The sequence below is a fragment of the Phyllobates terribilis genome, unplaced genomic scaffold (genome assembly GCF_046119375.1).
Source record: "Phyllobates terribilis strain yellow unplaced genomic scaffold, ASM4611937v1 Scaffold_4__5_contigs__length_816908805, whole genome shotgun sequence".
Lineage (NCBI taxonomy): Eukaryota > Metazoa > Chordata > Amphibia > Anura > Dendrobatidae > Phyllobates > Phyllobates terribilis.
Window position 1 is genome coordinate 681,871,149 of NW_027362764.1, and position 23,739 is coordinate 681,894,887.

The 23,739-nt window shown below is 40.8% G+C and overlaps 1 non-coding gene and 2 pseudogenes across 1 annotated transcript; all 3 read right to left on the reverse strand.

Annotated features, from left to right (window-relative positions):
- Positions 1-7,030: 7,030 nt before the first annotated feature.
- On the reverse strand, positions 7,031-7,149 carry LOC141266733 (5S ribosomal RNA). The gene has a single exon (XR_012320760.1). It is a non-coding gene; the product is annotated as a 5S ribosomal RNA (ribosomal RNA).
- Positions 7,150-8,090: 941 nt separating this feature from the next.
- LOC141267976 (5S ribosomal RNA) lies at positions 8,091-8,210 on the reverse strand (annotated as a pseudogene).
- Positions 8,211-21,296: 13,086 nt separating this feature from the next.
- Positions 21,297-21,416, reverse strand: LOC141268150 (5S ribosomal RNA; annotated as a pseudogene).
- Positions 21,417-23,739: the final 2,323 nt, after the last annotated feature.

Below are 23,739 nucleotides of genomic sequence, written 5' to 3' on the forward strand. Positions count from 1 at the left end.
GGCTGCTGTCCAAGTCTTGCCGTCCCCACGAGTTGTGCGTCAATCCTCTTTATGTCAAAGTCCCTCCACTGCTTCTGCCTCCTCAACCTCCTCTCGGTCTTCCACCTGCACCCAAAGCCTGTCTGGTCATGCCACAAGCTTTCTAACTGCGCAGAAGGGATCCTGCACACCTCCTTACTATGCTGGCAGTAGGGCTCAACGTCATCAGGCGGTTTTTACATTGAAATGTCTGGGAAATGTGAGTCACACAGCTGAGGAGTTGTGGTCAGCTCTGGAGAACCAATTTCATGAATGGTTGTCTCCACTGGACCTGAAACCAGGGAAGGCCGTGTGCGATAATGCTGCAAACCTGGGTGCGGCCCTTCGCCGGGGCAATGTCACACACGTGCCTTGTATGGCTCACGTGTTGAACCTGGTTGTCCAGCAATTTTTAGCCCACTATCCCAGACTAGATGGCCTTCTGCAGAGGGCACAGTCGCTGTGTGCTCACTTCCGCCGTTCGCATCCCGCAGCTCAGCGACTTACATCTCTACAGAAGTCGTTGGGCCTGCCACTTCACCGGCTAAAATGCGATGTGCCTACCCGGTGGAATTCAACTCTGCACATGTTGCAGCGACTGTGGCAGCACCGACAAGCCCTGGTGCAATACGTTCTGACATATAGCCTGGGCCAACGAGATTCAGAGGTGGGGCAAATCACGCTGGAGGAGTGGTCTCAGATCAGGGACCTATGCACCCTTCTGCACAGTTTTGAAATGGCGACGAAGATGTTTAGTGCTGACGATGCCATTATCAGCATGACTATTCCGGTGATTTACATGCTGGAGCACATGTTAAACAGAATTCGGAGTCAGGTGGTGGCACAAGAGGAGGTGGAGGAAGTAGAGGAGGAGGAGTTGTATGCGGAAGGGCAAACATCTGCAAGGTCCAGACGGTCGGCAGCACCAAGGCGGCAGGCATGTGAGGGTGGGGGAGATGGTTTTACTAGGGCGCATGGTAGCAGCCAAACTAGTGAGGAAAGTGCAGGAGCCCAGGAAGAAGTGGAGGACGAACTAATGGAAGACTCATCAGATGAGGGAGACCTTGATCACATTTCTGTTGTGCGAGGTTGGGGGGAGAGGACAAAGGAAGGAAGCATGATTGTTACCTCGCCACCAACACAACAGAGACTTGGTGCTCCTGGATGCGCAACACACATGAGTGCCTTCTTGCTGCACTACCTGCAACATAACCCTCGAATTGTGAGAATTAGAAATAATCCTGACTACTGGGTTGCCACACTGTTAGATCCCCGGTACAAAAGTAAATTTGCAGAAATTATTCCTGCCATAGAAAGGGATGCACGCATGCAGGAGTATCAGCAGAGACTGTTGCAGAATCTTACATGTGCTTTTCCACAAAATACCAGTGGTGCACGTAGTGAATCTCACAGTTCCAACTTGCCAACCGTGGGACCGTCAAGTGTTCAGCACTCAAACCGTAACAGAACCACAGTATCTGCTGGTAACATCAATTTTGCGGAATCATTTCACCACTTTTTTAGCCCATCCTTTGCAAGGCCACAGGAGACAAGAAGTCTGACACATAGTCAACGCCTAGAGACGATGGTACAGGAGTATCTCCAAGTAAACATTGAAGCCACGACTGTGTTACTGGACCCTTGCTCTTTTTGGGCTTCCAATCTGGATAAATGGCCGGAGCTAGCCACTTACGCCTTGGAGATCTTGTCATGCCCCGCAGCCAGCGTTCTGTCTTAACGTGTGTTCAGCGCTGCTGGTGGTGTGCTGACAGATAAGCGCACGCGGCTCTCCACTGATAATGTAGACAGACTCACGTTCATAAAGATGAACAAATCATGGATCCGAAACGACTTTTCTACCCCTGTGTCATTCTGGGGAGAGTAAAAGCTTGATGATTGGTTAAATTCACCCTACCAACCATTTTAAGCTTTCAAATTACTAATCATGTTTATCTGTATCTTGACTGGAAAATAATTTGGGCTTTGTAGCAGTGTGCAGCACTGATCCTATTAGGCCATCTATACTAAAGCTTCACCAGATTTAAAATTAAAAATAATTTTTAGCTGCATCTAGCCCGGAAAATAATTTTGGGGCTCCGAGATGCGCAAGACACATAAGTGCCTTCTTGCTGCACTACCTGCAGCATGACCCTCATATTGTCAGAATTCGAAGTAATCATGACTACTGGGTTGCCACACTCTTAGATCCCCCAAACTTTTCGATCAACCTTTTCATTTTAATAAAGACCAAAAAAATGGTCATTTTTGAAATTATAAGCATTAGCAGGTTGTTAGAAACTGAAATCAAACAGTTTTCAACTCAAAACTTTATTCTAGGTGATGTTACATTTTCACATAGGACCCCTTGTTCGAAAGGAGCTTCTGAACTCTCTCGCCCATTGAATTTGTCAGGTTTTGGATGGTTTCTGCTTCAATTGTTTTGCATAAGGACAGAATACCCTCCCAGAGCTGTTGCTTAGATGTGAACTGCCTCCCGCCATCATAGACACTCCTTTTAATGATGCTCCAAAGGTTCTGAATGGGGTAGAGGTCAGGGGAGCATGGGGGTCACACCATAAGTTTGTCCCCTTTTATGCCCATATCAGCCAGAGATGCAGATGTTTTATGTGCAGCATGAGATGGTGCATTATCATGCAGAAAAATGATCTTGCTGTGAAATACACGGTTCTTCTTCTTGAACCATGGCAGGAAGTGCTGTTTGAGAAAATCCACATACATTATGGAGTTCATCTTTAGCGCCTTCAGGGATCCTAAAGGGGCCGACAATCTCTCTCCCCATGATTCCAGCCCAAAACATTACTCCACCTCCTCCTTGTTGGCGCTGTAGCCGTGTTTGCGTGGGGTGTCCATCAACCAGCCATCCTCTACTCCATCCATCTGGACCATCGAGCGCTGCACGGCACTCATCCGTGAACAAAACTGTTTTGAAATCAGTCTTCATGTAATGTTTGGCCCACTGGAGCCGTTTCTGCTTGTGTGAAGTGGATAGAGGAGGTCAACAGGATGGCGTATGCACAGCTGCAAACCTCTGAAGGACCCTGCATCTTGTTGTTCGGGGGACGTTGGAGGCACAAGCAGCTTCAAAAACTTGTCTGCTGCTATGACAAGGCTTTTTGGCCGCTGCTCTTTCAACCTGACGTAATTGCCTGTAGGAAAAAGTCCTCAATTTGCCCTTATCAGCACGCACACGTGTGTACTGTGAATCAGCTACATACTTCTTGATTGCCAAGACACTTCATCCTGATCATCGCACAATGTTGATTGTAGTCATGCCTTGACCTAAACACTCCACAATTTGTTGCTTCTCAGCAGCCGACACATCCTTTTTCTTTCCCATTTTGGCAGAAAATGTAGGCTGCTTAATAATGTGAGAGAGCCTTCTTAAGTAGTCTTGCCTTTCATTGGACACACCTGCCAAACTAATTAGCACAGGTGTCTGCAATTGCTTACAGTGATATAAAGAGCCCTGACACACATCACCATCAATGAGTTTAACTGACAAACAAATTCTTCCCTTATCACTCCTAAACACTTTTTGCATAATAATTTGGAACGCAGTGTACATGTGCTTTTCCACAAAACACCAGCGGTTCACGTAGTGAATCTTACAGTTCTAACTTGCCAACCGTGGTCTGTATGGAGTTGTTCAATAAAGGGCCCAAAATTAAGATAACATAGATGGGAGAGGTCTCTATGAATAGGAATTCCTAAGTATTTGATACCCTGTGAGGGACAGGCAAAGGGAAAGTTGGACTGGATGGAATCCTATATGGATTTGGGGAGGGAGACATCGAGGGCCTCAGACTTCGCTGCATTGATTTTAAAATTTGACCATGTAACAAAGTGATCTATTTCAGCCATAACAGCAGGGATGGATATATGTGATTGAGTGATATATACTAGGACATCATCAGCAAATAGAGAGCACTTGTACTCGGTGCCTCCCACCTCAATCCACCTAATATTGGGGTTATGGCGAATTGATGAGAGCAGGTGCTCCGTCACTAGGATGTATAAGAGAGGGGACAGAGGACATCCCTGCCTTGTCCCATTGGTGATTGTGAAAGGTGATGAAAATGTTCTGACGCACCCCCTGGGCCTTGGGACACCCGGAGCCGGACCCTTTTTGGTGGATGCTGGTGGTTGTAGTCTTCGTGGCGGCGACCCGGTTCCGTGGCTCAGGGCGGTCAAACCAGTGGCGGAACTATTTATATGGTTTTGATGTTTAAATGTCCGACTACGCCACCCGTGGATTGCGGTCAGAGTGAACCGCTGCTACAGGGCAGACCGCTGAGGCTGGTGTTGTGGGTGCAGCAGAGCGTAGCATAACTCCCCACGGGAGGAGTATAGCCTCAGGGCAGTGTATGCGGAGGATGGGGGTGATGGTGCAGGGCAGCAGCAGTAACGACACGGAGTCAGTGATGCAGTCCAGGGCCTTTACTCACAGTTCTTATTATCCAGACCACGTCTGCAGGTAACGGCTGCCCACGTCGTACTGTGCTCACCAGGTGAGGGGCTCAGACAACTCCCAGATAACTTTGGAGCACTTCACAGGACCCCCTTTGTGTGTCCTTTGTCTGGCCTTTCTTACCAACACTTCTGTCCGGCTGCCTCGGGCCTCCTCTTGGTAAACTTGGCGCCAGTTTCCCTGACCCTATGTGGTGCCTTCCTAGCGGGTGTAGCGAGGGGCTGCGCCACATAAAATGTCAGAGCCTCCGGTTTCTAGCTGAGGGTCGTTTCCTGCCTCCACTAGGTCGGGGACCGGTCTCCCCCTTTGGCCTGACCCCTCCACGCAGGTGGATTCGGGCGTGCGGTGGCGACTCGCCCGTCCACACCCCTGGGATCCCTTCATTCCTCGTTCCTGGAGCCTTCTCCGCTCCTCTTCCTTCCTTCTCCCTCTTCCAAGCCTGGGCCTCTGTTACTAGGCCCGCCTCCGGAGCAGAGCTCATGCAGAGCCCCTGCTCCCTGCCACTTCTGCTCAGACTTCTCTGCACTGAACTAAGATGGTGCCCACCTTTTATACTCCCTTCTCAATGCACCCAGGAACTGCTTCCTCCCTGCTCCTGCACTACAGGGTTCCCCTTCCTCAGTGTTCCCTCCCCCCACTCCAGCCAGGGACAGGGACTGTCGTGCCCATCTCAGGGGCATATTGGTCGCCCTGCCCCACGGCAATGTGGTGTAATGCATGCAGGTGTCGGGTCCTGATCCACACTCCATCCTTACCTGAGAGTGAGATATCACACCTCTGGGTGAGGTGCAATACGTCTGTAGCAACCGAGCCCTCAGGGTGCTACAGTTCCATTTATCTTCAGCCTAGGTGACGTATTGCGATACAGAACCGTGATTTTGGCTATAAAAGGGTCCCCTAGACCCCTACCCCAAGCTTTTTAAGAGAATCATATATGGCGTGCCAGGAGACTCTATGGAATGCTTTCTCAGCATCCAACGAGAGTATCTAATTACAAATTTTTAACTGCATCTAGCCCATCAAATACTTTGTGCCTAGTAGCAGTGTCTGCTAGTCAGCGGATTATCCCGGCTGTTAAGCAAGCTACACCACCTGTAGTTTAGACACTTAATTTTTTCAAAGGAAATGATTCGGGACCATGGGATACTTAGTGAAGAGCATCAGCAGGCACCCCAAGGCATAGGGGCTGGGACTGGCATTAGGATGCCTTGCGGTGGACAGCCGAGCTCGATCCTTATAAAAGCTTTTTAACTGCAGCAGCTTTAGTGGACGCTACTGGAGCTGGAATTACGCGGCTGCTGGCATGAGACTTGCCCTCCAATAGATCCTTGTAAATGGATTTAAAGTGTATTCATTCAAATTAGAGAGACAATTTAAATTAAAAAGCTTAGAGCTGCCTCCACCACAGGGGGGCTCGCTCGACCCACCAGCGGACAGGCACCAGTATTGGGGGAGGGGGGCTGGCCGTCAGGGTTCACCGCGGCTCTGGCACAAACCCGGCGACACGGAGGTGGCACGGGCAGGAGCGGACTGGCCGTGTCGGCTTCTCACTTTTTGGATTTTAGAAGGGCATGACATGCCTATATCTGTGTCTCCCCCTCCTTTTATTCCTCCACCTCTTTTATTTTCGCATGACTATATGTACTTGTCACTTTTCCATGTGTTAGTTATGTCTTCTGAGCAGTTTGTCAGCTTTTGGACACCTTTGAAGGTGTTTTCTATGTGTTTCTATGTGTTTTTGTTTGCCTGCCATTGTTTTTAACGGTGTTCGAAGGTGTTCGACGAACCGAACCGAACACGAACACTACGGGGGTGGCTCAACACTAGTCTCCCATCCAACTACTAACCAGGCCCAACGCCGCTTAGCTTCCGAGATCAGATTAGATCGGGCGTATCCAAGGTGGTATGGCCAGTAGACGCTGCTCGATCCATCACCCGGCCAGCCTTTCTCAGGATCGCTTGGTGGCGAGCAATCTGGCTGTGACGGGGCGGGCTCCGAAGGGTCCATGCAAAGGCTGTGCCATCCCTACAGGTGTGGTTTGTTTAGCAGTGATTCACCCGCCGCATCAGGTGTCTTCAAAAATGTCTCGGCGCAGGGTCTCCTGCAGGCTAAACCCTTCATCGCGGTAATGTGACAGAAAGAGCAAGCTGGACCCGTAACTTGGGGGCGGAGCGAGACGTCCAGGGGTGAATGAAGGAAGAGGGTGAGATGGTTGCTAGTGACTTTGAGCTGCTCTTCAGGGAGGAGGGTCGTGTTGTCTGCAAAGGTCTTCAGCTTGGGGTTACCGGTGGTTGCCTCCAGCCACGCGGGATCCCTGGTCCTAGTATTAAAAGTAAAGAAGCAACAATGCTGGAGGCCCACGGTGATCAGAAGGATGCTGGTATTTTGCAGAGATGAAATAGCGCAGGAGAGAAAGCAAATGAAAAAAAGAAAAGAGAATGAATGTGTGCACTTGCGAAAGGGAATGGAAAAAAGGCATAGAAGAGAATACCCCCTGCTGGTGTAAGGAAAGAAAAAGCAGAAGCCTACAGCACCTGGCATTCCCAGGCGGTCTACCATCCAAGTACTAACCAGGCCCAACCCTGCTTAGTTTCCAAGATCAGACGAGATTGAGCGTGTTCAGGGTGGTGTGGCCGTAGGCAGAAAAAAGCCTCTCACTTGCTGCTTTTCCACTTTGAAGTCTGGCTGCCGGCTGCCCTTTCCAGTGCTCAGCAAGACCAGGTCTTTTTGTGCTTTCCCTTCTCTTCAATTTTTTTGCTGGCTTCCTTAAAAGGTCTTGTAGACAGAAGGCCCCACTCAGAGCCGCTGAGCTCACTGATCGGCTGCAGCGCTGTCGACGGAACGTCAGCTTCACGGCCAATGCCACAGGCTGGGAGCAGAGGCGAGACTCACCGGTAGACCCGGGTAGGGTGAGTAGAGCGCGGTTAGTTGCTTTCTAATAGCCTGCAGCCGGGGATTAACTTTTAATGAAAGGGAACAATCCCTTTGACTGTCTGCAGCGCGCCACAACTAGGAAGCGCACTCTCACCTCCAAGCCAGCATGCACACGTGCTCGCACGTGACAACACCCCCTATCTGCCCCTACAACCTCTACGTCACCATGCGTCAGACTCTCCTGCCTGTTTTATGATTTCAGGGCCCTAGCAGGAATCACCCCCCCCTCCCCAATTCCTTCCGCACCTTCCTTGCCTTCCTTGCACTGAGGTTAGCTCTTTGGCAGCTGTCTGGCTTGGTTACACAAGCTTCTTTGCAGAGAAACATGTTACTTCTGCTGGCCCTCGCTAGGCAGCTGGCATCCAAAACCTTCCCTGGGCACCTGCTGAAAGCCTGGCCCCTTCACGGCCCCGGGTGCTTTTAACGCCATCATTTCCACACGGCGAGCTGCGGAGTCAATAAGCACTCCTAGCCGTGGTAAGGAGCTCGGTGTCAGGCCTGCGTGAAGGCGGCGGGATAGCGTACTTAGCTGCCAACTGGCTCAGAGGCCTTGGGGCTTCCATCATCTAAGTTACTTAAGGTCGGTGTCCGGCAAGGCGCCGTTCCATGCTAGCCGAGCTGGGCAGTAGGGCAAAACGTCATCAAAATAGTCTACAGCACCCGGTGTTCCCAGGAGGTTTCCCATTCAAGTACTGTCCAAGCCCAGCCCTGCTTTGCTTCCGAGATCAGACGAGTTCGGGCGTATCCAAGGTGGTATGGCCAATAGACGCTGCTCGATCCATCGCCCGGCCAGCCTTTCTCAGGATCGGTTGATGGCGAGCAATCTGGCCGTGACGGGGCGGGCTCCGAAGGGTCCATGCAAAAGCTGTGCCATCCCTACAGGTGTGGTTTGTTTAGCAGTGATTCACCCGCCGCATCAGGTGTCTTCAAAAATGACTCGGCGCAGGGTCTCCTGCAGGCTAAACCCTTCATCGCGGTAATGTGACAGAAAGAGCAAGCTGGACCCGTAACTTGGGGGCGAAGCGAGACGTCCAGGGGTGAATGAAGGAAGAGGGTGAGATGGTTGCCACTGACTTTGAGCTGCTCTTCAGGGGGGAGGGTCGTGTTGCCTGCAAAGGTCTTCTGCTTGGGGTTACCGGTGGTTGCCTCCAGCCACCCGGGAGACGCTTTTCCTGGTGAAAAGGAGCCTAGTATTAAAAGTAAATAAGCAACAATGCTGGAGGCCCACGGTGATCAGAAGGATGCTGGTATTTTGCAGAGATGAAATAGCGCAAGAGAGAAAGCAAATGAAGAAAAGAAAAGAGAATGAATGTGTGCACTTGTGAAAGGGAATGGAAAAAAGGCATAGAAGAGAGTGCCCCCTGCTGGTGGAAGGAAGGAAAAAGCAAAAGCCTACAGCACCTGGCATTCCCAGGCGGTCTCTGTTAAATGGTTAATTGTGGAAATTCATTTGGAATGTTAATCGATAATCATTTTTCTGAGTTCTATGCCTCAGCCATCGTGTCTAGTTGACATGCGCTATTTGTGTGTGTATTTTTGGTTCACTACCATATGTAGAACAGGTGTCCATACGACTGGCTATAAAAGCCCATGGCACAGAAAGGGGGGGCTCTCTTGCTCTGCCCACCCCACAAGACACAGTATCTTCATGCTGAGAAGCAGATGACATGTAGGCCTGGACACATGCTGGACAAAGACATGATTTACCAGCCAGGATCCAAGGAAAGATGGGTGAATCTCAACAATTAAGCTAATTATGGACAAATGGACAATTACTTTATAACTAATTATTGTATGTACCTGCTGCAATCTGATTCTTTTTAATGGACAATCCAAGAATAAATAGATACATTTTTTTATAAGAATATCGTGATATTGATACTGTGAGAAGTCCTCAGTAGAAAAAAATAATACAGGAAGAGTATTATTTTACAATGGTGAGCCAGCCAGTCCTGTTTTTTTGTTTTTTAAATTAAGTAAGTGAATTTCTTCCGTGAACAAGGGGGGAGTCCTGACGAGCTGAACAGCTGTTGTTCACGTGTCAGTAAATTCACTAGTTTGTCACGAGAAGCAGAAAGGACCTACAGACTGAGGAAAGACAGGAAGCAGAGGTACTAACAAGGAACAGAATCACACAGGAAAAGAATCAGACGAACTGAAGACAGGACGTGCTGATAAAGAGAAGCCAAGGAATCTTAAGGTAAGCAAAATATGGATATAATTTCTTGTTTTGCTAAACAAAGTAATATTAATTTCAAAGTTAATGTAGGAGATGACATAGAAGTTTTGTGGCTCAGTTTGTACAAAGAATGTGAATTGCAAAATTTACAGTTAACTTCTAAATTGGTAAATAGAGACAAACAGAACTTGAGAAATATTCTACATTTGGTAGATTTTTTTCATAGTCTTGTGTTAGAGATTTCTAAGCAGGAAAATAGTGTAGAAGTGTCAGACGGTGATACTGATTCTGACTGTAATGTGGAAAATGAACAAGAAGTAAGACACGTGTCTGTAACTGAAGGTGACCTTGGGTCTGACCAAGAGACGGACATACAAAAACCTGACATGGGAGGAGACATGACTGACATACGAGAAACCGATATACTAGGTGATGTGGGAGGAGACGTGAGTGACGTAGGAGGAATGGACGTACAAGAGCCACTAAAAATATCAGAGAATTCTGGAATTACCCAGGCTCAACTCCAAATTAAAATGAGGAAAAATTTGCTGAAATTATACAAAATCATGCCAAAATATGATGTCAAAATCCATGATTGTAGAAATTCAGAGACATTTGAGAGCTTCTCTGATAAGTTTGATTTATCCAATGAGGAGAGGAATCAATTATTTAAAATATGGATTCCTGTGACATTGTCCAGACGTTTACATTTAATGCCCTGTGAAAATGACTCTCCTAATGGATGGGAAAATGATTCGGATAGATTAAGATATTTGATTTATTGTGTCATAAAGGATTTTCCCAACATAGAAGATCTGCAGAAACTAAGGATTGGTAGGAAGGAATGTACATATACATTCATGTCCATATTTGAACGGTTGTACAAAGCTCTCATCAAAAATGGAAAAGTATAACATATGATAACAACTTTTGTACAAAAATTCAAATTCCTAAATTCAGTTTTCCAAGTTATGGCATCACAAAAAAATTCATTATTTGAATGTGCGCAGATGCTGGATTTTGTTAGAAAACATGAGAATCGTGAAAAGAAAATAAATCAAGCTAAATTTATAAAACCAGGAAAGGTAAAATCTTACCAAAAGCCAATATCAAACTCTCCTAGACTGAGTCATCCCCATAGTGAACTCTATCAAATACGCAGAAGATTTCATATATGTTATAAGCCATATCAGCCAGTGCAAAGATCCATCTCTCCACAGAATGAGTTAATTCTCAGTCAGAACTGTGATTCTCTAAAAAGGAAAATGGCTGAAACTGATGGACAGAGGCAGGTGAGACGACCAACTCACAGTGACGTCATGGAATGTGGACAGAAGAACAGGCAGTTCTCTGAGGTTTTGAAGGATAGAAAACTGTCTTTCCTAAATAGGGCGTTCCTGGAGATATTTGAGAGAGACAGAAGATTTGGTTTAGGGAGTGGCTAAGGAAAAACTGTAATTATAATGTTGTATCAAAATGTAATACAATGTCTCAATATTTATTTATGATCTTATACAGTAAAATTGTAGTTACTTGGTTATAATAGTTCATATATATATATATATATATATATATATATACACACTTGTGTAAGTAGAGATTGCGTATAATTGTATTTATATATATGTTTATAAAATATATATATATATTAATTAATAAATTAGAACTTCATATATATAAATTTAAGTAACAATATTTTGAATTACATTAGTACCATCCAATATATGTATAAGATATTTAATTAATCTGTTTCTGTATGAATTTGATATTTAATTTTATTTTCTTATATTTCCTTAGAGTTTTCATTCCAAAGCAGGATTTGATCAAAGAAATCTAAAATGGATTTATTTCTTTATTCACACAGGAAGTGAAAAAATTGCATGATTTTATGTGTATAACATTTTAAAATAATAACAATATATCTAGTTGAACTATAATATATATGTAATACTTATTAATTCTCTTGTGTTGCTAATATTTTCTGTGCATGAAGTGTTCGTGCAAATTAAAGTAGCTTTACAGCATGACGTGTGACAGCTGCGGCCTTTGAACTTTGAGCTAATAGTATAGGATCCCATTCATTCTATTTTCAACTGATGTAACTTAAGACCGGGCAGCCAGTGAAAAAAGAATCTAAGGCAAGAGTTTTTTCAAGTGTCTGAAATTTCAGTGACTTACTCTCATATTATATAATATGTACTTGGGGAATATTCAAAGAAATATAAAGATATTCAATTGATATGGCAATGCGCATTAATAAATTGGGATACAACAATTTTGGGTTAAATATATATATATATATCTAAAACTTCATATGTGGAATGTTTGAGTTGAACAGATCTGTGAATGTCAGAGTGAAGGTGACAGATGAGTAAATCAGGAGCTGCTAAGTGTGATTGATGTGACAGAGGCCTCGTATGTTTGTATGTTTGAAAAAAAAAAATTTTTCTTTATGTGAAGGTACAAAAATATATTTAATTCTGAGGAAATTATAATACATAATTAGGTATTATCTACATATATATATTTCTATATTTCTTTAATAATTATTATTTCTTGATTTAACTAATAGTGGATAAGGGCAACCACACATCAAAATGGTTTACAAAGCAAATTTTTATTTAGAATAATTTTCCACATGATAATATTCTTGAATAACTATAATATTATTTTTAATGGTTACCTAAATAGGTACACACCTCTCTTTAGTCAAATCTATGCTACTCATCGATATGAAATTTATGCACAATATTTCTAGAAGAATAATTATTTTTAATTTGGTTCTGATATATACATACATTTTATAAATAATATTTTTGGTATTAAGGGGGAAAATGTGTTTTTGATCCTGATTACATAATCACTTTTGATCAATACTTATTTTCCACACATTTTAATAAAGAAGAAATAATAATAAGGTACTATGGTATAATTAAGAAGGGTATTACATGCAAAGTTGCATAATTTAATATTTTTTGGTGGTACAAGGTTATGACAAATATGAAATCATCCAGATAATGGAGCTATAAGGGTATTTTTTATGGAGAATATAATTACTCTGCATTTGTCATTAAAATTTAAAGGCCTTATTTTTATTTTTATTCTTATTTTTACTCTTAATTTTATTTTTCATTTTTAAAATTTTATTCTTACTTTATACTTCTTATTTTTCTATTTTTTCATATTTTAATTCTCATTTGATTTTATTTCAGTTCAATATCTCAATTGAGAAAACACATTAATATTTAATAAAGTAATGTCTAATACAAGAGTATTGCTTCATTAAATATATATTGCTAAGGAAAAAAATGTATACATTTTCTGAGTAAACACAACAATTCATTCATTCATTTATTCATTCATTCATTCATACATTCATATATTTATTCATTTTGGTTCAGGAGTATACATTCTTTGATATTATTGGTTTAATAAAGATATAAAAACTTGTTTTTTCAAAATACACTGACACCTATGGGTTGGAAAAGGTAATTACACCTATGACATAAAAATGTTCTATCATATGGAGAACTTGATTGATAATGAATTATTATCTATTATTGTTTATTATTCCAAACATAATTTATTTTAATATTTTGATAATAATTAGATGGATATTACTGATTGCTATGGTACGCTGTGATATTATAGGTTAGGAAAAGCTGCCAGATTTGGTATCAGATTAGGGAATGAAGACTTCAATCAAGACATCGCAATTATGAATTCTATCTTAATAAAGACTTTTAATTTTTATAAATCAAGGAGATTCTCAAAAGTTACAAGAAGAAGCAACTGATATCCGGACGTCTCAGAAGGTAACAGGTGTGAATGCTGAGTGTTATAATAGACTGTGTCCATTACATACAATACAATTCACACCACTGATCACCAGGACGGCAGAGGACGATGATCCTATATGTACTGTGTTGTGTTCAAGTTTCATCACGTTCCAGTGGTTTCTTATCACCTGCAACGCTTCAATGAAAGCTGGTGAACAGGTAATACCTGGCATATGTGTCCTGTATATAAAGGACTGAGTACTGGTTATGGTGCTATATAAAGCAGGGAAGTGTCAAGTTAACCCTTGCTTTACTGACCAAAGACGTCACATCTGTTCCAAAAGTGACACGAGACCAGTGCGGACACACGGAAGATTCCAAAGACGATCCAACGTAAGTCCAGGTGACACTGCACAGATATTAAAGCTACATTTCATCCATGGACTTTGTTTTCTTATCAACTGACACACATGATCTTTCTAATAAAGAGTACAGTTTTGGACAGAACAATAATGAACACAATTATGGACTGTACAATATCTACATGCTGTAATTTATTTCAAAGGAGTTTTCATCTAAAGACTGTGTTATAAAAGAACCAAGAAGAAGACGAGACAACGACCCGATGACATCAGATGATGACGATTGAACCCGCGATTGCTTCAATTTAGATATAGGGAAGTATAATTATACATATTAAATGAATATTAGTCACGGCTTACCATAACATGAATTCACATCATTATATAACAATAATCCGATATTGATACTATTATTACTATTATTATTATTATGGAAATTTAATGATATTGCCAAGGAAGAAGGAAAGAAAAAATGATTGATAAATGTATCTTCTTTTGAGAAATTTCAGTTAAAGTCCTTTTATGCTCAAAAAGGGGGAAATGTTAAATGATTAATTATGGAAATTCATTTGGAATGTTAATCGATAATCATTTTTCTGAGTTCTATGCCTCAGCCATCGTGTCTAGTTGACATGCGCTATTTGTGTGTGTATTTTTGGTTCACTACCATATGTAGAACAGGTGTCCATACGACTGGCTATAAAAGCCCATGGTACAGAAAGGGGGGGCTCTCTTGCTCTGCCCACCCCACAAGACACAGAATCTTCATGCTGAGAAGCAGATGACATGTAGGCCTGGACACATGCTGGACAAAGACATGATTTACCAGCCAGGATCCAAGGAAAGATGGGTGAATCTCAACAATTAAGCTAATTATGGACAAATGGACAATTACTTTATAACTAATTATTGTATGTACCTGCTGCAATCTGATTCTTTTTAATGGACAATCCAAGAATAAATAGATACATTTTTTTATAAGAATATCGTGATATTGATACTTTGAGAAGTCCTCAGTAGAAAAAAATAATACAGGAAGAGTATTATTTTACAATGGTGAGCCAGCCAGTCCTGTTTTTTTGTTTTTTAAATTAAGTAAGTGAATTTCTTCCGTGAACAAGGGGGGAGTCCTGACGAGCTGAACAGCTGTTGTTCACGTGTCAGTAAATTTACTAGTTTGTCACGAGAAGCAGAAAGGACCTACAGACTGAGGAAAGACAGGAAGCAGAGGTACTAACAAGGAACAGAATCACACAGGAAAAGAATCAGACGAACTGAAGACAGGACGTGCTGATAAAGAGAAGCCAAGGAATCTTAAGGTAAGCAAAATATGGATATAATTTCTTCTTTTGCTAAACAAAGTAATATTAATTTCAAAGTTAATGTAGGAGATGACATAGAAGTTTTGTGGCTCAGTTTATACAAAGAATGTGAATTGCAGAATTTACAGTTAACTTCTAAATTGGTAAATAGAGACAAACAGAAATTGAGAAATATTCTACATTTGGTAGATTTTTTTCATAGTCTTGTGTTAGAGATTTCTAAGCGGGAAAATAGTGTAGAAGTGTCAGACGGTGATACTGATTCTGACTGTAATGTGGAAAATGAACAAGAAGTAAGACATGTGTCTGTAACTGAAGGTGACCTTGGGTCTGACCAAGAGACGGACATACAGAAACCTGACATGGGAGGAGACATGACTGACAAACGAGAAACCGATATACTAGGTGATGTGGGAGGAGACGTGAGTGACGTAGGAGGAATGGACGTACAAGAGCCACTAAAAATATCAGAGAATTCTGGAATTACCCAGGCTCAACTCCAAATTAAAATAAGGAAAAATTTGCTGAAATTATACAAAATCATGCCAAAATATGATGTCAAAATCCATGCCTGTAGAAATTCAGAGACATGTGAGAGCTTCTCTGATAAGTTTGATTTATCCAATGAGGAGAGGAATCAATTATTTAAAATATGGATTCCTGTGACCTTGTCCAGACGTTTACATTTAATGCCCTGTGAAAATGACTATCCTAATGGATGGGAAAATGATTCGGACAGATTAAGATATTTGATTTATTGTGTCACAAAGGATTTTCCCAACATAGAAGATCTGCAGAAACTAAGGATTGGTAGGAAGGAATGTACATATACATTCATGTCCATATTTGAACGGTTGTACAAAGCTCTCATCAAAAATGGAAAAGTACAACATATGGTAACAACTTTTGTACAAAAATTCAAATTCCTAAATTCAGTTTCCCAAGTTATGGCATCACAAAAAAATTCATTATTTGAATGTGCGCAGATGCTGGATTTTGTTAGAAAACATGAGAATCGTGAAAAGAAAATAAATCAAGCTAAATTTATAAAACCAGGAAAGGTAAAATCTTACCAAAAGCCAATATCAAACTCTCCTAGACTGAGTCATCCCCATAGTGAACTCTATCAAATACACAGAAGATTTCATATATGTTATAAGCCATATCAGCCAGTGCAAAGATCCATCTCTCCACAGAATGAGTTAATTCTCAGTCAGAACTGTGATTCTCTAAAAAGGAAAATGGCTGAAACTGATGGACAGAGACAGGTGAGACGACCAACTCACAGTGACGTCATGGAATGTGGACAGAAGAACAGGCAGTTCTCTGAGGTTTTGAAGGATAGAAAAATGTCTTTCCTAAATAGGGCGTTCCTGGAGATATTTGAGAGAGACAGAAGATTTGGTTTAGGGGGTGCCTAAGGAAAAACTGTAATTATAATGTTGTATCAAAATGTAATACAATGTCTCAATATTTATTTATAATCTTATACAGTAAAATTGTAGTTACATAGTTTCTAATAGTTCATATATATATATATATATATATATATACACTTGTCTAAGTAGAGATTGCGTATAATTGTATTTATATATACGTTTATAAAATATATATATATATATTAATTAATAAATTAGAACTTCATATATATAAATTTAAGTAGCAATATTTTGAATTACATTAGAACCAACCAATATATGTATAAGATATTTAAATAATTCTGTTTCTGTATGAATTTGATATTTAATTTTATTTTCTTATATTTCCTTAGAGTTTTCATTCCAAAGCAGGATTTGATCAAAGAACTCTAAAATGGATTTATTTCTTTATTCACACAGGAAGTGAAAAAAATGCATGATTTTATGTGTATAACATTTTAAAATAATAACAATATATCTAGTTGAACTATAATATATATGTAATACTTATTAATTCTTTTGTGTTGCTAATATTTTCTGTGCATGAAGTGTTCGTGCAAATTAAAGTAGCTTTACAGCATGACGTGTGACAGCTGCGGCCTTTGAACTTTGAGCTAATAGTATAGGATCCCATTCATTCTATTTTCAACTGATGTAACTTAAGACCGGGCAGCCAGTGAAAAAAGAATCTAAGACAAGAGTTTTTTCAAGTGTCTGAAATTCCAGTGACTTACTCTCATATTATATAATATGTACTTGGGGAATATTCAAAGAAATATAAAGATATTCAATTGATATGGCAATGCGCATTAATAAATTGGGATACAACAATTTTGGGTTAAATATATATATATATATAAAACTTCATATGTGGAATGTTTGAGTTGAACAGATCTGTGAATGTCAGAGTGAAGGTGACAGATGAGTAAATCAGCAGCTGCTAAGTGTGATTGATGTGACAGAGGCCTCGTATGTTTGTATGTTTGAAAAAAAAAAATGTTTCTTTATGTGAAGGTACAAATATATATTTAATTCTGAGGAAATTATAATACATAATTAGGTATTATCTACATATATATATTTCTATATTTCTTTAATAATTATTATTTCTTGATTTAACTAATAGTGGATAAGGGCAACCACACATCAAAATGGTTTACAAAGCAAATTTATATTTAGAATTATTTTCCACATGATAATATTCTTGAATAACTATAATATTATTTTTAATGGTTACCTAAATAGGTACACACCTCTCTTTAGTCAAATCTATGCTACTCATCGATATGAAATGTATGCACAATATTTCTAGAAGAAGAATTATTTTTAATTTGGTTCTGATATATACATAAATTTTATAAAATAATATTTTTGGTATTAAGGGGGAAAATGTGTTTTTGATCCTGATTACATAATCACTTTTGATCAATACTTATTTTCCACACATTTTAATAAAGAAGAAATAATAATAAGGTACTATGGTATAATTAAGAAAGGTATTACATGCAAAGTTGCATAATTTAATATTTTTTGGTGGTACAAGGTTATGACAAATATGAAATCATCCAGATAATGGAGATATAAGGGTATTTTTTATGGAGAATATAATTACTCTGCATTTGTCATTAAAATTTAAAGGCCTTATTTTTATTTTTATTCTTATTTTTACTCTTAATTTTATTTTTCATTTCTAAAATTTTATTCTTACTTTATACTTCTTATTTTTCTCTTTTTTAATTTTTTAATTCTCATTTGATTTTATTTGAGTTCAATATCTCAATTGAGAAAACACATTAATATTTAATAAAGTAATGTCTAATACAAGAGTATTGCTTCATTAAATATATATTGCTAAGGAAAAAAATGTTTACATTTTCTGAGTAAACACAACAATTCATTCATTCATTTATTCATTCATTCATTCATTCATACATTCATATATTTATTCATTTTGGTTCAGGAGTATACATTCTTTGATATTATTGGTTTAATAAAGATATAAAAACTTGTTTTTTCAAAATACACTGACACCTATGGGTTGGAAAAGGTAATTACACCTATGACATAAAAATGTTCTATCATATGGAGAACTTGATTGATAATGAATTATTATCTATTATTGTTTATTATTCCAAACATAATTTATTTTAATATTTTGATAATAATTAGATGGATATTACTGATTGCTATGGTACGCTGTGATATTATAGGTTAGGAAAAACTGCCAGATTTGGTATCAGATTAGGGAATGAAGACTTCAATCAAGACATCGCAATTATGAATTCTATCTTAATAAAGACTTTTAATTTTTATAAATCAAAGAGATTCTCAAAAGTTACAAGAAGAAGCAACTGATATCCGGACGTCTCAGAAGGTAACAGGTGTGAATGCTGAGTGTTATAATAGACTGTGTCCATTACATACAATACAATTCACACCACTGATCACCAGGACGGCAGAGGATGATGATCCTATATGTACTGTGTTGTGTTCAAGTTTCATCACATTCTAGTGGTTTCTTATCACCTGCAACGCTTCAATGAAAGCTGGTGAACAGGTAATACCTGGCATATGTGTCTTGTATATAAAGGACTGAGTACTGGTTATGGTGCTATATAAAGCAGGGAAGTGTCAAGTTAACCCTTGCTTTACTGACCAAAGACGTCACATCTATTCCAAAAGTGACACGAGACCAGTGCAGACACACGGAAGATTCCAAAAATGATCCAACGTAAGTCCAGGTGACACTGCACAGATATTAAAGCTACATTTCATCCATGGACTTTGTTTTCTTATCAACTGACACACATGATCTTTCTAATAAAGAGTACAGTTTATGGACTGAACAATAATGAACACAATTATGGACTGTACAATATCTACATGCTGTAATTTATTTCAAAAGAGTTTTCATCTAAAGACTGTGTTATAAAAGAACCAAGAAGAAGACGAGACGACGACCCGATGACATCAGATGACGACGATTGAACCCGCGATTGCTTCAATTTAGATATAGGGAAGTATAATTATACATATAAATGAATATTAGTCACGGCTTACCATAACATGAATTCACATCATTATATAACAATAATCCGATATTAATACTATTATTACTATTATTATTATTATGGAAATTTAATGATATTGCCAAGGAAGAAGGAAAGAAAAAATGATTGATGAATGTATCTTCTTTTGAGAAGTTTCAGTTAAAGTCCATTTATTCTCAAAAAAGGGGGAAATGTTAAATGGTTAATTATGGAAATTCATTTGGAATGTTAATCGATAATCATTTTTCTGAGTTCTATGCCTCAGCCATCGTGTCTAGTTGACATGCGCTATTTGTGTGTGTATTTTTGGTTCACTACCATATGTAGAACAGGTGTCCATACGACTGGCTATAAAAGCCCATGGTACAGAAAGGGGGGGCTCTCTTGCTCTGCCCACCCCACAAGACACAGAATCTTCATGCTGAGAAGCAGATGACATGTAGGCCTGGACACATGCTGGACAAAGACATGATTTACCAGCCAGGATCCAAGGAAAGATGGGTGAATCTCAACAATTAAACAATTAAGCTAATTATGGACAAATGGACAATTACTTTATAACTAATTATTGTATGTACCTGCTGCAATCTGATTCTTTTTAATGGACAATCCAAGAATAAATAGATACATTTTTTTATAAGAATATCGTGATATTGATACTTTGAGAAGTCCTCAGTAGAAAAAAATAATACAGGAAGAGTATTATTTTACAGTCTCCCATCCAAGTACTAACCAGGCTCGACCCTGCTTAGCTTCCAAGATCAGATGAGATCCGGTGTGTTCAGGGTGGTGTGGCCGTAGGCAGAGACAAGCCTCTCACTTGCTGCATTTCTACTTTGACGTCTGGCTGCCGGCTGCCCTTTCCAGTGCTCAGCAAGACCAGGTCCTTTTGTGCTTTCCCTTCTCTTCAATTTTTTTGCTGGCTTCCTTAAAAGGTCTTGTAGACACAACGCCCCACTCAGAGCCGCTGAGCTCACTGATCGGCTGCAGCGCTGTCGACGGAACGTCAGCTTCATGGCCAATGCCACAGGCCGGGAGCAGAGGCGAGACTCACCGGTAGACCCGGGTAGGATGAGTAGAGCACGGTTAGTGGCTTTCTAATAGGCTGCAGCCGGGGATTAACTTTTAACGAAAGGGAACAATCCCTTTGACTGTCTGCAGCGCGCCACACCTAGGAAGCGCACTCTCACACACAAGCCAGCATGCACACATGCTCGCACGTGACAACACCCCCTATCTGTCCCTACAACCTCTCCGTCACCATGCGTCAGACTCTCCTGCCTGTTTTATGATTTCAGGGCCCTAGCAGGAATCACCGCCCCTCCCCAATTCCTTCCGCACCTTCCTTGCCTTCCTTGGACTGAGGTTAGCTCTTTGTCAGCCGTCTGGCTTGGTTACGCAAACTTCTTTGCAGAGAACCATGTTACTTCTGCTGGCCCTCGCTAGGCGGCCAGCATCCAAAACCTTCCCTGGGAACCTGCTGAAAGCCTGGCCCCTTCACGGCCCTGGGTGCTTTTAACGCCATCATTTTCACACGGCGAGCTGCGGAGTCAATAAGCACTCCTAGCCGTGGCAAGGAGCTCGGTGTCAGGCTTGCGTGAAGGGCGGCGGGGTAGCGTACTTAGCTGCCAACTGGCTCAGAGGCCTTGGGGCTTCCATCATCTAAGTTACTTAATGTCAGTGTCCGGCAAGGTGCCGTTCCATGCTAGCCGAGCTGGGCAGTAGAGCAAAATGTCATCAAAATGGTCTACAGCACCCGGTGTTCCCAGGAGGTATCCCATTCAAGTACTGTCCGAACCCAGCCCTGCTTTGCTTCCGAGATCAGACGAGATCGGGCGAATCCAAGGTGGTATGGCCAGTAGACGCTGCTCGATCCATCGCCCGGCCAGCCTTTCTCAGGATCGCTTGATGGCGAGCAATCTGGCCGTGATGGGGCGGGCTCCGAAGGTTCCATGTAAAGGCTGTGCCGTCCCTACAGGTGTGGTTTGTTTAGCAGTGATTCACCCGCCGCATCAGGTGTCTTCAAAAATGGCTCGGCGCAGGGTCTCCTGCAGGCTAAACCCTTCATCGCGGTAATATGACAGAAAGAGCAAGCTGGACCCATAACTTGGGGGCGGAGCGAGACATCCAGGGGTGAAGGAAGGAAGAGGGTGAGATGGTTGCCAGTGACTTTGAGCTGCTCTTCAGGGGGGAGGGTCGTGTTGCCTGCAACGGTCTTCTGCTTGGGGTTACCGGTGGTTGCCTCCAGCCACCCGGGAGACGCTGGTCCTGGTGAAAAGGAGCCTAGTATTAAAAGTAAATAAGCAACAATGCTGGAGGCCCACGGTGATCAGAAGGATGCTGGTATTTTGCAGAGATGAAATAGCGCAAGAGAGAAAGCAAATGAAAAAAAGAAAAGAGAATGAATGTGTGCACTTGTGAAAGGGAATGGAAAAAAGGCATAGAAGAGAGTGCCCCCTGCTGGTGGAAGGAAGGAAAAAGCAAAAGCCTACAGCACCTGGCATTCCCAGGCGGTCTCTGTTAATTGGTTAATTATGGAAATTCATTTGGAATGTTAATCGATAATGATTTTTCTGAGTTCTATGCCTCAGCCATCGTGTCTATTTGACATGCGCTATTTGTGTGTGTATTTTTGGTTCACTACCATATGTAGAACAGGTGTCCATACGACTGGCTATAAAAGCCCATGGTACAGAAAGGGGGGGCTCTCTTGCTCTGCCCACCCCACAAGACACAGAATCTTCATGCTGAGAAGCAGATGACATGTAGGCATGGACAAATGCTGGACAAAGACATGATTTACCAGCCAGGATCCAAGGAAAGATGGGTGAATCTCAACAATTAAGCTAATTATGGACAAATGGACAATTACTTTATAACTAATTATTGTATGTACCTGCTGCAATCTGATTCTTTTTAATGGACAATCCAAGAATAAATAGATACATTTTTTATAAGAATATCGTGATATTGATACTTTGAGAAGTCCTCAGTAGAAAAAAATAATACAGGAAGAGTATTATTTTACAATGGTGAGCCAGCCAGTCCTGTTTTTTTGTTTTTTAAATTAAGTAAGTGAATTTCTTCCGTGAACAAGGGGGGAGTCCTGACGAGCTGAACAGCTGTTGTTCACGTGTCAGTAAATTCACTAGTTTGTCACGAGAAGCAGAAAGGACCTACAGACTGAGGAAAGACAGGAAGCAGAGGTACTAACAAGGAACAGAATCACACAGGAAAAGAATCAGACGAACTGAAGACAGGACGTGCTGATAAAGAGAAGCCAAGGAATCTTAAGGTAAGCAAAATATGGATATAATTTCTTCTTTTGCTAAACAAAGTAATATTAATTTCAAAGTTAATGTAGGAGATGACAAAGAAGTTTTGTGGCTCAGTTTTTACAAAGATTGTGAATTGCAGAATTTACAGTTAACTTCTAAATTGGTAAATAGAGACAAACAGAAATTGAGAAATATTCTACATTTGGTAGATTTTTTTCATAGTCTTGTGTTAGAGATTTCTAAGCAGGAAAATAGTGTAGAAGTGTCAGACGGTGATACTGATTCAGACTGTAATGTGGAAAATGAACAAGAAGTAAGACACGTGTCTGTAACTGAAGGTGACCTTGGGTCTGACCAAGAGACGGACATACAGAAACCTGACATGGGAGGAGACATGACTGACATACGAGAAACCGACATACTAGGTGATGTGGGAGGAGACGTGAGTGACGTAGGAGGAACGGACATACAAGAGCCACTAAAAATATCAGAGAATTCTGGAATTACCCAGGCTCAACTCCAAATTAAAATGAGGAAAAATTTGCTGAAATTATACAAAATCATGCCAAAATATGATGTCAAAATCCATGCCTGTAGAAATTCAGAGACATTTGAGAGCTTCTCTGATAAGTTTGATTTATCCAATGAGGAGAGGAATCAATTATTTAAAATATGGATTCCTGTGACATTGTCCAGACGTTTACATTTAATGCCCTGTGAAAATGACTCTCCTAATGGATGGGAAAATGATTCGGACAGATTAAGATATTTGATTTATTGTGTCACAAAGGATTTTCCCAACATAGAAGATCTGCAGAAACTAAGGATTGGTAGGAAGGAATGTACATATACATTCATGTCCATATTTGAACGGTTGTACAAAGCTCTCATCAAAAATGGAAAAGTACA